The 18,754-nt window shown below is 41.2% G+C and overlaps 2 pseudogenes; one reads left to right on the forward strand and one right to left on the reverse strand.

Moving 5' to 3' along the window:
• Positions 1 to 1,075: 1,075 nt before the first annotated feature.
• LOC142443338 (ubiquitin-conjugating enzyme E2 E3 pseudogene) lies at positions 1,076 to 1,738 on the reverse strand (annotated as a pseudogene).
• Positions 1,739 to 8,377: 6,639 nt separating this feature from the next.
• Positions 8,378 to 18,310, forward strand: LOC142443208 (protein C1orf43-like; annotated as a pseudogene).
• Positions 18,311 to 18,754: the final 444 nt, after the last annotated feature.

Consider the following 18,754-nt stretch of genomic DNA (forward strand, 5'->3'; position numbering starts at 1 on the left):
TAGTTATTCTTGTTCTGTAGGAATTTTTGCTTTTTTATCTTTATCCATAGAGTTCTTTCAATTCACTAAACTGGTCTTTAGTTCATAAATCCTTCTTTTTAAAAAAATCATTTTATCAGGGGCTCATAGAATTATCATCACAATCCATACATGCATCCATTGTGTCAAGTACATTTGTACATTTGCTGCCATAATCATTCTCCACTAACGACTGCTTAGTTGCTAATTGGTCCACACCAAGTTCTCACTTTCATTCAGAGTTCATTGAGATATCCATGTGCCAGGGTGCTTGGTCAGCATTTCTCAGGTTAGGTCCGAGAGGGGTTGGCCCGCTGTTATCATGAGTAAGTCTTTGAGGACTTACTTCTCCATGAGTGGAGAACCCCAGTGTGCTCTGACAGGGAGTCCCTGGCACTGGACACACAGAGTGTCCTTAGGATTGACATATTTCCAGTTTGGGGTGAAGACATACTCCACTTGAAGTATGTCCTGTGAGGTTAAGCTATTGGTCCACACAGATGTAAAGATCGCCTAGAGCCAATTTTTTTTTTTCAGGAACATGTTTATTATGTTTGAGGTGATACATCAGGTACTCTCTGAGCTACAAAGGGTAAAAGGAAATCTTCTCATTACATACTGATAAAGGTAAAAGGTAAAACATTTTCACAGCAGCATGTACCACATACTCAGAAATAGATCTGGGTTTAATACAAATGACATAATTCCTAACCATCTCCAGCTACTTTTATAACTTCATACAGATAATGAATTAGGCTAAAATGCACTATAATATTTGGTAGACTTCAGGACCAGTATCCTTAGTACATCACAAAATACATTTTGATATCCCAAAGAAGCAATACTTGCAAGTAGGCGTTTTAAACATAACTAATCTACAGCTACAAAGTTCTACTCTTGATAGCATTTACCTTTTTCGGGAGTCTCACAGTCTCCAAAGGATAAAAGCAGAGAATAGAATCAGTATAACATATACACAGAAGTCCGTATTGTAAAGGCTATAAAGATTTGCAGCACAGTGAGAAGATGCCTTCTGCTCCTTCACACTGCATACAAATTATGTTGCGTATCTCTTGGTCCACTGTCTGGCTATCCTGTCATGTTCTGCTCTGTTGGTCAAATACTGAGTGGCTATGCTTCCAACCAGAGGATCCGCAGGGTTGCAGTCTGTCCAAAGGGAACAAATAGACAGCAAAACCTTTGAAATAGTCAAAGCAGGACTCCAGTTATCTTTAAGGATGTCCAAACAGATGACTCCCTGACTGTTGATGTTGCAGTGATAGATTCTGGGGCGAAAAGTAACCTTTGGTGGCTTAAATGGATAATCTGATGAAAATGTGATATCCAGAAAAAACACACCACCTTCATATACAGAACCTGGCGGACCAAGTAGAGTTGATCTCCATTCATAAAGGTCATCTCCTTTAGGCCCAGGACTACAGTTAGGAGGAGGATCAAGAGTTATCTCAGCTAGCTTTTGGATTCTTTTAGCACTAGTGGATAACTTAGCAGTGGCTTTGCTAGAGAGTTTGGTGTTTTTCTTCTGCTGGGTGGCAGAAGGTTTTCTTTCTTCTGGTTCTTCAGGCTCTGGAGCGGCTGGGTCTCGCTGGTCTGCTTCCGAACTCCCACTGCTGATGCTGGGATTCTCATCGTCCGACCTTTACCTATCACTGGACATCTTGGTGGAGTTATTTCTTGGAAAACTCGGCCGCCCGCCCGGCCCGCTCACACGCCACTATGGTGTGGGGCTGGAGCCAAATATTTTAGGGTTATCAGTGCACACTGGTAGAGGAGGTATATAAAATCATTTTCTGAGTCCTTTCCCTAGGTCTCAGTAAAAGGCCACTGTTAGTTTTGAAAAATGGATACAGTGGTTCCAGTGTATGTACCTTTAATTTTCTGCCTCCTGCATCTTTTGTGACCTGAGTGAACTCTGGGAATGAGGGGAGGGAAGGGATCAATGACAAAATAAGCAGTAATTTATATGCCTTATTTAAACATGGGTTTCACTACGTTGTTGAGGAAGAAACCAGATGAAATTGGGATGTACAAATTAGTAAATCAGTACAACTGAACCCTCAGGCACCTTGCTTATTGGGTAACATCCCTGCATATGTCTGAAACAGAAAAGATTCCTTGAGGCCAGGACAGAGTAGAGGGGAGATCCACAAGACACCTGTCATATGGACATGATGTTGTTATCACATATAAACATTTATAAACCACTTTATTTTGCCTTCTATGATTCAGATGAAAATGATTTAATAATTTACTGAAAATGTGCCTGTGGTTACTGGTTTTGTCTCTCTACCTACCTTAGTTCCTTACATTTAGGTAAAGTCTGAGAGAGAAGATAGTTCCACATACATAAATAGCAATGTGAGTTTCTTGATGGATTAGTCTGTAGGTAAAATTGGAATCTAGGTCCTGGATTAATGTTCTCTGTTCAAGAAAAGGAGTCAATGGATAGAAATAGAACATAAGTGTCAGGAGTCAGCTGTTGGTGGAGAGATTAACGTATGGTGACCAGATTATAACATTGGTAAAGGAGGACACCAGCAAGACACCATTGATAAAACTCATATCCTGGTGAAATAGCCACATGGCAGCCAAAAACCGTATACCCTAGCTTGTCGTGCATTCTTTCCAAAAATTGGGACTTTTAAAAAATGCCGCGTGATGCGAGAAAATTTTTTTAAAAATCAGGACATTCCCACCAAAAGCGGGATGTCTGGGAAAGGGCTTTATATTTAGAATGTGCCCTTCCTAACAGCTTATGTTTTGACTTGCTTAGGGCTTATGTATTATGGTATAAAGATATAGAGCTATGATTTAAACAGTACAGTTTTGGGAGTTGGTTCCTCAATTTGAGACTTTGAGTTATAAAGTTAGGATTTGGTTTATAGAATACATTCCAAGTTGTGTTCCCGATTTTTAAATTGGAATAAATGAATTAGGCTAAATGTTTTAAATTGGTTTTTGGTATCAGGGAATGCTCAGGATATTGATAGCCATTCTGGATGGTGAGGGGCTTTTCAGGTGCTTAGGGTTTCAGTGTTTGAGGAGATTATCAGTGTGTTGTCAGGATGCTCAGCATGTTAAGGTGTAAGGGTTAATAGTCTGGGAGCTGTTATTTAGCAATGAATGGTTTGTGAATTAAGTCCCCAAAGTTATTTTTACGTATTGAAATGTAGCCTATGTTTTTTATATTTATTACCTATTTATGGCATATCTTGAAGATATGATTAGAGGAATTTTCATTTCTCTGTGGCAGCCTTTTCCTTAAAAAATCTTATTCTGATTAATGTAGTTTTAATATACAGTCAGTTTTTAAAATCTGGTGAAAGTGGATATTTTTGTAGTTTTTCTGAGGTGGGGTGATGTTTTTTCTCTTTCCTCTAAGCCTGACATTTTGACCTTTTTTTTTAAAAAAAAGTAATGTTTATTAGCATATTAACATAGTGAAGTATACCCATTTTATGTTAGCTTTGTGGAGGGTTTTTTTCTCTTAACATTAAAAGCCTTTGACTTTGTTTGGTATGTTTTATGTGTCTATTTTGATACTTGATAATTATCCATTCTTTTGTAATGTAAAAAGATCATTTGTTTATATTTATTGGTATATTACAGTGCTTATTTTATATTAAATCAACTCTAGGTCAGGTTTCAATTAATCATGGTATATAATTATTTTGATGTGTTGTCTGACTCTGTTCCCAATAATTTTAAGAACTTTTCCATGTAGATCCATTACCAATATCAGTCTGCAGTTTTCTTGAAGTATCATTTGACCTTGGTATTAGGTTATAACTGGTCTCATAGAAAATGTTAGCAGTGTGAGGAGCGAGGACCTAGCAGCGGGTGAGGAGGTTGTGAACCAAAAAAAAAAAAAAAAAGAAAGAAAATGTTAGTAATGTACTCTCACAACCATGGTTATGTTTGTACCCAATAACTTGAACTTAAATAACACAACATAAAGTGTTTATTCATACTATGTGAATACTCTGGTCTCTAGGTAACAGAATCTTCAACTTTATCTTACAGTAAACCTTGAGGTTTCTCAGAGAATTTAATTTTGATTTAGTAATGATAGACCTTTTGAGTATCCTGAATCCTACTCATCTCTCATAGATCACTTGCTCTAGCTGGGTCTGCTGGACGTGTAGCTGAGACTCCTCGGTGTAGAGGGATAAATGATTTACACAACTCTTGACAGACAAATTGGCACTCACACCTGAGTGACTGTGTGCTGCCATCACACTTGAGCCCAAGTTTGGGAAATACTCTCTCATAAGACGTGCTGGGTGAATCTTAGAGAATTTCCTTCAGCTCACTTCGAGGAGAATGGTGTAAATCAATAAGGAGCAGGAATTCCTCAGTGATTTTGTCATTGCTTTGTTATACACACACACACAAACACACACACACGAAACTCATCCTTCTTTTTAGTAAGAGAGCTTATGTTCCAGAAAATGTCGCATGAAAGGTTTGGCATTGGTTACCATGGAAATAACTTTTGTAAACATAACTAACAGACTGGTATTTTGTGCATGTCTTGGGTACTGATTAGTGGATTCTGAAGTTGTTGTTGTTGTTAGATGTCATTGAGTTAATTCCACATCATAGGGACCCAGTAGACAACAGAAGGAAACACTAACCTCTCCGCTGCCATACTCACAATTTAGGATGAACCCATTGTTGCCATCATGGTGTCGATCCATTTAGTTGGGGATTCCTATTTGTCCCTTCCCTTCTACTTTACCACATACACTATCCTTCTCCAGGGACTGCTCCCTTCTGACAACATTGTCCAAAGTATGTAATATGAACTCTCTCTATCTTTACCTCTAAGTAGCACTCTGAGCATACTTCTAAGACAGATTGGTTTGTGCTTTTGGACACCAATGTTACTTCAGTATTCTTAGACAGCATTATAATTCAAATAAATGAATTCTTCAGTTTTCCTTATGCAGTGTTCAACTTCCAATACATAGGAGGCAATTGATAATACCGTGATTTGGGTGAGGCGCACCTTGTCCTCAAAGTAAGATCCCTGCTCTTAAATACTATAAATAAGCCTAATTAGGCATCTATACAATGTAGCTATTGATCTCTTGATGGTTAGTATGACCATTCTGGTTTTTTGTATTTTTTTCATAAGTTATCAGTATTTCTGGAAGGCATTACAACTTAGTCAAGTTTAAATTAAGAATGTTGCTCAAGAGGGGTCTGGAAGCCAACTTTACTCTGCAACCAACCAATGTAAAAGCCGGTGGAATGGTGAGCCTTATATTCAAGGTATGCTTGATGACTGGTATACATGAGAGAGTCTAGAACAAATTTTGCTTTTCTCTAGTAGCCTGACTTGCTGATTAGTTTTAGAGGAGCACTAGTCTGCACCCTTTATCCTATAACTGCAACCTCACACAGCCCTGCCTTCAGAGACACCCAGGGGGTTGCAAAAGGGCAGTGCCAATGATATCCAAGGAGCCACTCAGGCTAATGCCTCCCTACGTTATCCCAGCATAGCCTCTTCCCAGCACATTCATTTTGTTTTCCTGCCAAACTAGGTTCCTGGGTGGAGCATGTTTCAGAAGTTCAAGCCTAGGCACTAGCTTTTTGCCTTCTCCCTAGAAGAGCAAGACTGGATGGGACACTAGAACCCAAGTCAGTAAGCCCTCTCCTACAGTTTGTGTTGTTTGCCATCTGTCAGTATTACCTAGAGCTTGGAATCCAGAATCTAGGCCAAGGTGACACAATGGTTGATCAGTCATCTCTTTCCTGGATCCATCTAAGTTTCTGCCCTCACCTTGGTTCTTGGCATCACCCATTTACCTAACTCTTGCCATTCCTTGATTGTAGGCTACAGTCTTTCCCAAAGGCTTGAAAATTGGACATCTGTAAACACAAGAGCTTTAAAGAGCAGCAAATAAGGATTCTCCTGGCTTGTTTTCTTGTTTAGGATATCTCTGTCTTGGCCAAGGTACATCTCCGATGTCCTATTGGTGTCCCTTTGTCTCTATTGTCCACCTCTACAGCAAGTTTCTCCAGTTACCACACTATTGTGCTTAAATGGACTACCCAACCATAGGCATTTCCTCACACACAATACATATTGTAAAGAATTCACAGGATGCAAGGGGATAGGGGCAGGTTAACTTAATGAACAGCTCAGAATGGGTTGGAGTGGCATGTATGAGCATGATTCAGCTTGATCACTTTCAGCAGATATGTGAAGGATTATGGTCTGAGGTGCAGTATGAGCTGATAAAGCACGTTTTTCATAAAATACTCCTTTCTTCAGTTAGATTGCTGGTGAAAAGAAGATATTTACCTTCAATGGAGCTTGAGAATTTTGAGGCCTTAAATACTTCCATTTTATTCTGAAAATAAGTATTGTATATGTAGGATGTGAATAATCCGAAGTTGAAAACGATATTTGAGAAATTAGTTAAATTGCTCTGTAAAGATAGAGTAGGCCCTGTGTTTAATGCAAACACCCTCAGATTGGAGCATGATTTGATCCCAGGGTGTGGGGGTGATCACTATTTAGTGCACGCAGTACAGGCTAAGAACCTGCCATGTCTTTCTCAACACTGACTCCTCTTCTGTTTCAGATCAGAGATTTGCCACAGAGAAATATGAGCCAGTCTAGGGAGCTAGAAATCTGTAACCACTGTCTTGCACATTGAAGTATCACAAGGAAGGATTTAAACTTCTAACTGGTTTGTGAACCAAATCCATTCACCCTGGGGTTGCTGAGGGCATTGCTGGGCGTAGGAGCTTGAGGGGAAGCAGGAGGGATCCGTATTTCCTGGGGTCTGACCCCAGGAGAGCGCCAGTGTACAAGGGCCCAGGCTGTCCTGATAGTCAGTTTCCAAGGTCTTTGCTCATCTCCCTGAATGATGGAATTCACTGGGAAAGTAACTGTTCATAATTGTATTAGAACTTAAGTTCTGAGTACTCCAACTTAACAAAAGGCTCGTGTCGTGGTGGTTACAGATTGGGCTGCTAACTGCAAGGTCCGTGGTTCAAAATTCTAAGTCACACTTGGGGTGAAAGATCGGGTATCTACACTTGTAAAGATTTACAGTCTTGGAAACCCACAAAAGCAGTTTCATCTTCTCCTAAAGGGCTGCTATAATTGGAAAACACTCAATGGCAGTGAGTTGGGTTTTAGGTTTGGGTTGCTGATGACAGTGACAACTCAGTGGCTATTAGTTATGTCCCCACTTTGATTTAGCCACCATCAAATTCTCTGTGATCATTAACCAAGCAGGTAGGTCATTTTCCCCTGGGGGAGAATGCCTTAGAAGTAGATTGCCTGCACTCATTTCCAGCCAGCCCCTCTCCACTTGCCTGCCTAGGTGTATCCTTGATGGAGGTCAACGTCCTGAGGACAGAACAGGGGCCATTGTCACGAGTCTTGCCTTCACGGGGGTTTTTTATAAAGGCCCTGGGCCTATCTTGTAAGTCCCTCTATCTAATAATGTGCATGCCTAATCATTCCTGCTGCTGCAGTCCCATCCGTACCTGTGATGTATTAATCTGGCACCAATTGTGATCTGTGGCATGCCTTATGTTCTATGCCCTGTTTATTCAGGGTCCTCACTGAATCCTCAGTTGTTATTTTGACTTCGTGCTAATGGTGTGTGTGGGTGCGTGTGCACACGCATCTTTTATTATATCTTAAGTTTAATAAATGTTCTCCTTAAATTATATTTGACATATGGTTCACTTTTCTACTCTAACACACAATTTAGGATCACAAATAACTCAAGGTACAGTTCTCCTTTCGGACAGCATCTTGGCAGACATCTCTGCACGTAAGGGCAGGTCCTGCAGCTTTTTGGCTTCTGTCCTGAATGGGGAAAAGTTACAAAGGTCTTTTAGCTCTGCGGATAGATGCTCACTCTGCCCCTTAGCCTCAGACCAAACACACTCAGCTCTGTGTAGGTTGGCAAATCTAGTTCCCCCAATAAATACCCAGATGTACACCACTTCACCTACTAACCTCCTGCCCAGATGCACTCAGCTCTCTTGTTCGGTGGTCTGGGAATCCAACTGTTCTGTCTCAGTCTCTTGGTTCTGCTGCCACCGTGTCTCTGTTGCTGCTTCTCCCCATAATTTTATCTCTTGTGTCACAGCTCTCTGTCTTCTGGATTGAAGAGTTTCAATGCAAGAATCTAGGATATGCCCTCCCCCCCCCCCCGCAAGCTGCCATGTTTTCAGGCCGGGTCTCGCTTAGTCTTCCCCCATAAGGAAATGGCTGGGGAGCTCCAGGAAACGCAAATGAACCGGGCTGATGAGTCAAGGCAACGGGGTAAACCAGAGCAGCTCTGCGTAGGGTGGGAAGGCCATGGTGTCCACTAGTGACTGGCTGTTGGGGTGAATGTAATGCTGGTGATGGCCTACGGGAGCCTGGTATTTGTACTACTATTTATTTTTGTGAAGAGGCAAATCATGTTCTTTGCAATGAGATCTCGGAGGAGCCCTCATGTCCCTGTGGGGAACCCTCATGCCCCCAACGATCTGAAAGAAGAGATTGATATTCAACTATCCAGAGTTCAGGATCACAAGTAGGAACCCCAGCTCCTTGCAGATGATGATGCCAGACTGCCACAGCTGGAAACCCAGGGAAATCAAAACTGCTACAATTGTCTGTACAAGATGAAAGCTCTGGACGCCATTCATGTCTCCTGGATCCCATTTCACACTGAAGGCTGGCATCCTCATCCCCTAATAGGCAGAAATTTCCATTCCTACCTGCTCCATCTTCGGAACGCTACTACTCCTTTCAAGGGTGTGTGCAAGGCCCTCATTGATCCCCTGCTGCATGGCTATGAGGCAGCCTGCTATGGGCTAAAGGTCTTTGGCCAGAGTGAGTATACCTACGCTCTCAGGAGGCCCTGACTGAACTGGCCACTGCGGTCAAAACACAAAGTGGGAGCTCTCAGCGACACCACCAGTCAGCAGCCAAAGACCTTACCCAATCTCCTGAAGTCTCCCAACGACCTTCCAGGTGACATACCTCCCCTCCAGTCAGAAGAGTAAACATGCCAAGCCCTTCCTCGAATTGAAGAACTTTAAGGACAGCTATAATACCCTGGGGAGTACTCTGATGGACCTGACAGACTCGCTGGAGATGAGCCAGGACTGGAGTGTGCTTGCCAGGCAATCCTCAGGTTAGCTAGCTGGTGGGCCTGCACTCTTGCCCGACTCTCCCGATGTGTGCAAGATCATGCCTGGAAGACCTTGGGGGATATTTCTGAACAACAATTAAAACGATTTTCCCCAAAAGCAAAAAAAAAAAAAAAAAAAGAATCTAGGATCCAGGCTCTTCTTTTTTGATGGTAGTGAAATCCCAAGTTCTGTTTCTGAAATGGCTCAATTAAACCTAACTAGATGTCCAATGTGACTAATTCCCACGTTAGGTTTTCTTTTTTTAAAAAAAATCGTTTTATTAGGGATTCATACAAATCTTACCGCAATCCATACATACATCAATTGTGTAAAGAACATTTGTACATTCATTGCCCTCCTCATTCTCAAAACATTTGTTCTCCACCTAATACCCTGGCATCAACTCCTCATTTTCCCCTCCCTACCTGCTCTCCCCTTCTTCTTGAACCCTTGCTAATTTATAAATTATTATTTTGTCATATCTTGCCCTGTCTGATATCTCTGTTCACCCCCTTTTCTGCTGTCTATCCCTCAGGGAGAAGGTAATATGTAGATCTTTGTAATTAGTTCTGCATTAGATTTTCAGACATCTAAATGGCGTAGCCACAAGGGTACCAATCTATTGTTGGGCAAGCTGCCCAATCCTCTTAAACCAAATAAGCCAAACTCAATGCTATCAAGTTAACACGGACTCATCGAGAGCTTATATGACAGGGTCGAACTGCCCCTGTGAGTTTCAAAGACTATCTCATTAACAGAGTAGAGAGCCCTCTCACTCTTGGGAGAAGTGCCATCTTTCTCTCAAGGAGAAATATGTCATTTCCAACTGCTGACCTAGCGATTAGCAGCCCAACAGTAATCACTATGCCACCAGGGCTCCTTTGCCTTGTTCACATTGGCGGGTGACAAACCCACATAAATATTTGGAAGGAATTAAGACTGTATATTTGTATAGGCCAACTAACAAACTGTATTAGGTGCTACAAATAATGCTAAATTAATAACATTGTTTATCTTGAGAGTCAAAAGTGCACTCACTATGGGGGATGTATACTTTTTCATTTCATATATATATAAATTTCAATCTAATAGATGCTACATAAGTGTTTATTTTGGAGTCCTGGTTTTCGCATTTATTAAGAATTGGACTGCTAACCTCATGGTCAGTGGTACAAACCCATTAGCTGCCTGTCATGGCTTCAGAGTCTTGGAAACTGTGCAGCAGTTTTATTGTGTCCTATTGGGTGTTTATATGTCTAACTTTACATGATGGTGCGTTTTAAAGTGTTTCTAAACTGAAGTGATTGTACAATTTCTATTTCCTTTAGAAGTTCATAATAGTTTTTTATATAGCCCATTTAAAATGTTTCCAGATGGTTTAATTAATCATCATTTTCAAAGTTCATTGATTTGTCATTCTCCTTGAGAGTCACACAGTAAGGAATTGATAGTTCTGTATGCTGTGAGGTAGGGATCCAGCTTTTTTGTTTCTTCCTCTTGGCATGTATATTTGATTGTCCAATCTGTATTATAAAGTCATCTTTTACTCACATGTTTAAAAATTAAGAGTTTTAGATTTATTGGTCATGGTATAAGCATGTTTTCTATCATTCAATAATGGCAACGTTAACAGTATTGGGGACTTTGTGTAAGAAGGGGGACAGAACAGTAACAGTATCTGGACCTACAGGTTCTGTGATACTCTCATTGTATTCTCTCATCAGCCTGCAACTTGTGCATCAATAGCAGCACAGAAGAAAGAGGAAGAAGTGCCTGGTTTGGGTATTATTATTTCAAGGATGTCCCCATGAGAGGTTGAAATTTGTGAGCATCATTGGAACTGATACAGGTAAGACAAACATAGAGCATCCCAGTTGCCGGCAGTGTCTAAGGACTAAAGTAAATGACCAAAGCTCAGGTGATTTTGATGTATATTTTCTATATTTCTTACTTGACTTGTAGAAGCCTGTATAACACTGATTCAGTTCATTGGAAAAGTGGGAATTTGGAATTGTAGAAGCTATAGCTAAACTCAGATTCTGACTTCAACATTGGGTAGGAGAAGATTAGGAATATGTATATTGATCATATACATATTGCCTATGTATTGACAGTGAACTAAACTATTGACATTGAACATAATACATCATCGAGGGTACTTTGGATGACATTATCTTTCAACTTATTCTATGGCCAACCCATGAGAATCATTCAAATGATATACTCTGCCTAGTTTTTTTAAGTCATTTTATTGGGGGATCGTACAACTCATCACAATCCATACATACATCTATTGTGTCAAGCACCTTTATATATTTGTTGCCATCATCATTCTCAAAACATTTTCTTTCCACTTGAGCCCTTGATATTAGTTCCTCATTATTTTCCTCCCTCCTTCACCCTCCCTCACTAACCCTTGATAATATATAAATTATTATTTTTTCATATCTTACACTGTCAGATGTCTCCCTTCACCCATTTTGCTGTTGTCCGTCCCTCAGGGAGGTGCTTTTATGTAGATCATTGTGATAGGTTCCCCTACTTTTCCCTTCCCCTCTTGGTATCTCTACTCTCATTATTGGTCCTGAGGAGTTTATCTATCCTGGATTCCCTGTGTTTCCAGCTCTTATCCACCCCAGTGTACATTTTCTGATCTATCTGGATTTGTAAGGGTGAACTGGGATCATGATAGTGGCGGGGAGGATGCATTAAAGAAATAGAAGGAAGTTATAGGTTTCATTGGTGCTATATTGCACCATGACTGGCTCCTCTCCTTCCCATAACCCTTCTGTAAGGGGATGTCCAGTTGCCTACAGATGGGCTTTCAGTCTCCACACTGCACTCCCCCAAATTCACAATGATAGGATTTTTTGTTCGTTGATGCCTAATACCTGATCCCTTTGACACCTCATGATCACAGAGGCTGAGCTTCTTCCTTGTGGGCTTTGTTGTTTCTCAGCTACATGCCTGCTTGTTTATCTTCAAGCCTTTAACATCCCAGGTATTATATCTTTTTATAGCCAGGCACCATCAACTTAATTCACCACATTTGCTTGTGTACCCGCTCTGCCTTCAGCGATCCTTTTGGGAAGGTGAGCATCATGGAATTCCAGGTTAATAGAAAAAAGTGTTCTTGCATTGAGGGAGAACTTGTGTGGAGGCTCAATGTCCATCTGCAACCTTAATACGAGAACATATAAATAAATGCACATAGATCTATTTCCCCATCATCATATATAAATATATTTATTTGTACATGCCTATATTTAGACCTCTATCAATGCCCTTTGCCTCCTAGTTCCTTCCTTTATTTCCTTTTACGTTCCTCTTGTTCCACTATCACATTCAGCCTTCATTTGGGTTTCAGTAATTCCTCTCGGTTACATTGCCCTTGATCAAGCCCTACTAGCCCTCCTCAACATCAACTTTGGATCACGTGTTTCCTTGTCCCTGGATTTGCTAACACCCTCTTCCTTTCTCCCTGCCACCCCATGCCACTCCCCCCAACAGTTGACCCATTTTTTTCTCCTCCAGATTGTTTATCCTGCCTATCTATATAGAACTGAAGAGATAATAATATACACAGAAAAAAAGACAGAGCAAAACAAAGCAACAAAATAAAATAAAACAATAACAACAAAAAGAAAAGCTTGTAAATAGTTCAAGGTCTGTTTGTTGACCTTTAGTAGTGCTTTCTAGTTGAGTCTGATGGGGTTACATGGCCTGGATCCAAAGTCTACTATTGGTATTCCCTGGGGACTTTGTTGCTCTGTTCCCCTTGGTGTTCTGTTTCATGCCCGTAGTGTTTCACCTCAGTGTGGTGGGGTCAGATTTGGTGCAATTCCTGCACTGTCTCCAGTGTTTTTCCTCATAGCACTATGGGTCAGTGAGTGACCTTGTGTCTCCTATGTGGCCAACCCTATGTTTCTCTCTGTGCTTTGACTGCTCTGTGCGGGAATATCATCCTCAAGACTTGGTGGGCCAGAATGTATTCCGCTCTCTCTTCCTCTCCCTTTATTTGCTCCTGTGTGCTCTGATAATGATATGACCCTCGCCCTGAGGTATAGCTTCAATGCTGTCCTCTTAAGTGAATTCTTTTGCGGGAGGAGGGACAGTCCCCATAGTTGGGATTGGTTTGGCCCCTCAGACCTCCCTATTGGCTCCCTGCTTCATGCTGGTATGTTGCATTCACATCTTGGTGCACTGGGTTGAAGTCTGGTCCCTTTTTCTCTGTGGAGATATAAACAATACCTTCCCCTTGGGTGGGTTAGTGCCCTATTCCCCTGCTACTCATGTCTTTTTATTTCTCCCCCTCGCCCCTCCTCTTTAGTTGCCTTCCATATGTATCCCTGGATGATTTTGGTCTGGCCCCTGCCATACTACCTGGACTTCACCCCAGGAATGTTTGTATATAGTAGCTTTTCCCCCTATAACTCTTTTGCACTTTTAAGCTTACCTCAACAGACTTATGTTTTACTTGTCCTTTTGTGCTTGGTTTACTTCACTTAGCAAAATTTCCTCCTGTTCTTCCCATTCGGTAATGTCCTTCATGTGTTCATCACTGCTTTGGGGGATGCGTAGTACTCCATTGTATGTATGTACCACAGTTTTTTAATCCATTCATCTGTTGGTGGAAATTTGAGTTGTTTCCAACTCCTTGATTTTGCCTAGTTTTTAAGAAATAAGATCACCTTTTTAGGACAGTTTAATCTTCCGTGGGATTTTTGTTTGGTTAAGTATCTTTAATGCTTCTTTCTGAAAGTGATATGTTACATATCCTCCCAAACAGCCACATTCTCATTAATGCATCTAAAATGGGCCTTGTAGCCATAGAAGCTTAAAAATGGGTGACGTCTCACTTCCTCTAACTATAGAAGTAGGAGGGACAATCACCCATCAACATCAGTCCTGATTTATGTGAGGCAGAGCTTAAACATACCTGTGCCCTCCAATAGTTTTCCAGTTCTGACACTAGTATCTTTCCAACAGTCCTAAGGGTGTGCAACAGAACAGCAAGGGGAACAGAGCAGTCCTACTCAGCTCATTAATTTTTTGCAGTGGCCATGTACAAATTACAGTCCAGAGTCACAGGTAAAAATTTTATTCTGTAACAGAATGTAATTTGGTATCAGAATCTGTAGGCTATGTGTTGGCATTCATATTAAAGAACCATGTAGGCAAATTTTCTCTTCTTGAGGACAGGCCTGTTCTCTCTGTCCCTTCCAGACATTTAGCCCCCTCAAGGAAGACTCATTTCACAATTCCATCTCTCTAGGCTCCTCTCCACTCCTTGAGGTATATCCTCCTCTTGATCTTGCCTGCCCTACCCATATCATGGCTGAAAAGCCCTTTCTGGATCTGTCACAATTGGCTCTGTCACTGTGTCCCTTCTTCCCTCGGCATTATTGCTATTGGTACAGCTCTTGACTCATGAATATTACAGTGCATTGTGCAGGAGCAGCAGTAGACCAGTCCCTAGGAGGTAGAGGTTCACGATGTTCCTTGATTTGCTCTGCAGTATCTCACAAAACTAAATAGCTATCAGGTAAATAACTCTTCAGGATGTGGAAGCTGGTGAATCTCAAATGTCAGGCAGCAAACTGTTGGCTCATGGAGTGGAGGAAGCTCTCAAATCAGGTCACACAGGCAGCTCACAGTTGAAGGGATGTCATGGAAATGACTCCTGAATGTCTGCAAGCTGGCAAATCCCTAATCTATGGGTTCATTCTGAACTATGTGGCTGCAGGGGCTAACAAAACCTAATCAACAGTTCAGATAACAGGCCAGTGTCCCACTGTCTCCTCTGAACAATACCTGCAGGCAGTTCTCTCTCTTGATATGATGGCTTCTTGGTTCAACCTAGCACCTTCACTGCTTAGGCCAGATTAGGAGGAGCCCCTTAGAGAGCATGTGATGAAAGAAGGCAGGTGCAAGAGGACCTTTTATTTAAAGTTAAGTCAATACTGCTCGAAGGTGGCTGAGAAGAATTTGTCCTAAGATTGACAAGAAGAGCTTATCCTAAGGTGGTTTCTAAGAGTTTCCCCGCACTCAGGAAGGGAGATAAACCCTATGAACTTTCTGTTTAGGGATCTGAGTTATAGCTTCTTATTCCTGATCCAAGGTTTTACTTTGTTCATTAATAGGCCACTTTGATCTATGAGTTTTGTGTGGCCATAGCCATGGATTATCAAACCCACAACTGAGACAAAGAGTGGTGTGGGAGGAATGACTTATGTAAGAATTGACCAAAAATGTTGGACAGCTGAGCTCTGTTTGACCTCCCCCATCTGCACTGTTCCTGATAGCGGGTGCCACTGAAGGTACCGAGCCTCGTACGCTGGTGATGCTGCTAGGACTCCACATTCCATTTCACAATGTACTGTAAACTTGTTTGTTAATATAAACAGGTGTTTATCTACTTTGTGTGAGTATAAATCAGCTACTTCTGGCTCATTCAGCTCATTTCACTGGTACTCAAAATTCTAATTTTATGAGTGGGTGGATTACTTTGGTGGTACAGAGGTCCCCAACACTCGAACCTTAGGAGTGACATTGCAATTGTGGCAAATATTAAAAGACAGAGAGCAGACAGCCGGACACAGGGGCTCCCTTCCCATGCCAGGACTGAGAGAGTGAATGTATTTTCCAGTGGGCATATATAATGGAGCTTACAAATCATTCATAAGGCACCCACCTCATGCACTTAGCATATACATAGTCAATGGGTAATATAAGTGAGTAACGCGACAAGCAATGAGGTGAGTCACTATCTTGACCTAATGCTGCTTGACTTCAAACCTGCCCTGAGCCCTCCCCAGGCATTTGCTACATTTTATAGTGGACTGGCTACAGAACCTGATTATTCTAATTTACCGATAACCTTCAAGCACAGTGAAGCAGCTAGGCAGAGAAATGATTCTTCTACTACTGTGTTTCAACCAAAAATAAGACACTTTTATATTTATTTTTCCTCAAGAAGACACACTTTGGCTGATTTCCAGGGGATGTCTTATTTTTATTAAGTATGGCACAACAATCTACATTTATTCAAATATAGTTAAGTCACCTTATTGTGGAACATCAACCCTCAGTGCTGAGTAAAATGACAGCCACAGCTTTACTTCTTCCCCCTGAAGACACACCATACCTAAAGCAGAGCGCCCTGCTCCTCACTTCACTAAGGAGACTTTTACATTCACTGTCTATGTCTCCCTCTCTGCCTCAGCTTGCAGCACGCACAGAACAACCGGGACCTGACAGTGGGGCGCTATCAGGTTGATGGGACTGCCCACACCCCTCCCATCATCTCCGAGATAGCAGCTGTCACGATGGGGCAGGTGAGAAAGGCTGTCCATCTTTGTTCCCTCTCTGTGGCGGTATGCTGCATAGCCATTCCTGTCACTATGTCTTATTTTCAGAATATGACTTATCTTGCACAATTGCTTGGATAACCTGCTATGGCTTATTTTATGGGTCTGTCTTATTTTCAGGGGAACACAGTATGATAGCTCCTATAAGACTGCTCCTTCATGGAGAGCTATTGTCGGTTGTACATTATTTGGCCTGGAGAACATGTATTTGAAAACATTCCTTTCTCAGAACAATAGAGATCTTTCTGAAAATAGAGCTAGTTTTCCATCCCCATGGTTGCCAATGTAGAAATAAGGTCAAATACTTTGCACCAAGTTCTCAGTTTAGTACACATTATGGAATGTACAGTTTTCATTACTGTTTTGCTTTCTTTACTGTAAGATATTTAAAAAAAATCTTCAAATGAAAAATACATCGTTAAATAGACTCCCCTTACTACAGGAATCACTGACATTCAATGATGTGGCTATAAAGTTCACCTGGGAGGAATGGCAGCTCCTGAACCCTGCTCAGAAGACCCTATATCAGGATGTGATGTTGGAGAACTATCACAACCTGGTTTCCATTGGTGAGGAGAATTCTCAAGTCATTGACCTTGTCACTGGCTTTTCCTATCTTATGTGTTAAAATCTTTGCAGTGTCTGTGGTGTTCTCGAAGAGGTAGATTCCCATTGCATTCTCTGGTACTAGGTTAATGGGTAAGGTCATCTACTCTTGAGAAAACACCTTTTACTTTTTTTCCTTTGAACATGATTTTCCTAGAAATACAACAATCTGCACACTTTACAAACCTTAGGTTAAATTTGGTGTCTAAGATTATGTAATTCTTATGAACAGGTAATCTAATTGTCACCTCAGATGCTTCCTCTCAATAGGAACAAGGAGAAATGGGGTTGTTTTTAGAGACAAGCTGTATGGAAATTTTTCAGGTGTGTGGTCAACATACCTTAAGGGGAATTGGCCGGGGAGGTTGATTCAACTGTTAGAAGGCCTCACATCCGTCATAGGTGTCGGGTAATACATAAAAGTATGTGTTCCTTCGAATGTGAGACCTCACTTTTCCTACCAGTTGCAAGAAGTACTCCTGTAGCTCTTCTGAGATTAGATTTTTAGATGTCCATTTATTTGATTTACATTATTATATGTCTGTGTCTATAATTTTCTTTAAGGTTGTCAAAACTTTCCCCTTTATATGCTTGTACCTTACTATGAAAGTCCATTTTGTAAGCCTCTCTCCAAACAGAGAACTTGGAGTACATAATTGTCCCCAGAATACAACACATTCCTCTACTATTGTGCAAGCATGGATCTTAAGCTCCGACCATAAATAGGTCTCCATTGTGTTTCCTTAGCTTTCCCCCTTGGAGTGTCTCTATTTTTGTTATTATTTCACAACTTATTTTGCTACTGTTATGAATTGGGTGACCCCTGTGAAAGGGTCCTTTGATCCCCAAAGGGGTCATAACCCACAGGTTGAGAACCACTACTCTAAAGGTATTGGTTTCCATTTTCTCATTTTTTCTCCTCTCTCTTTAAAGTTTTCTTCATTCTAGTGACATAAATTCTTTCTGTTTTCTAATAGAGATGATCAAATTGCCTTCTCTGTTGGAATTGTTTAACAGACATATTTCTCCATATTTTACTCTTTTTGGTGAAATACGTGTGTGACTTCTGTTATTTTCAGGTATCTAAGATCATCTTCCCAGCAAGAAAATTATCCACTTGGGATATTCTTTAGCACTGTACCTTCAATTTTTTTTCTACTTGTAAGATTAAAAAAAAATTATTTTACTGGGGGCTCGTACAACTCTTATCACAATCCATACACACATCAATTGTGTAAAGCACATTTGTACATTTGTTGCCCTCATCATTCTCAAAACATTTGCTCTCCACTTAAGCCCTTGGCATCAGCTCCTCATTTTTCTCTCCCTCCCCGCTCCTCCCTCCCTCATGAACACTGGATCATTTATAAATTATTATTTTGTCATGTCTTACACTGTCTGACGTCTCCCTTCACCCACTTTTCTGTTGTCCGTCCCCATATGTAAATCCTTGTAATAGGTTCCCCCTCTCTACCCCACCCTCCCTCTGGCTTCCTGGTATTGCCACACTCACTGTGGTCCAAAAAGGATCATCCAACCTGGATTCCCTCTGCTTCCAGTTTCTATCTGTACCATTG

This window comes from Tenrec ecaudatus, chromosome 3 (assembly GCF_050624435.1).
Source record: "Tenrec ecaudatus isolate mTenEca1 chromosome 3, mTenEca1.hap1, whole genome shotgun sequence".
Classification (NCBI taxonomy): domain Eukaryota; kingdom Metazoa; phylum Chordata; class Mammalia; order Afrosoricida; family Tenrecidae; genus Tenrec; species Tenrec ecaudatus.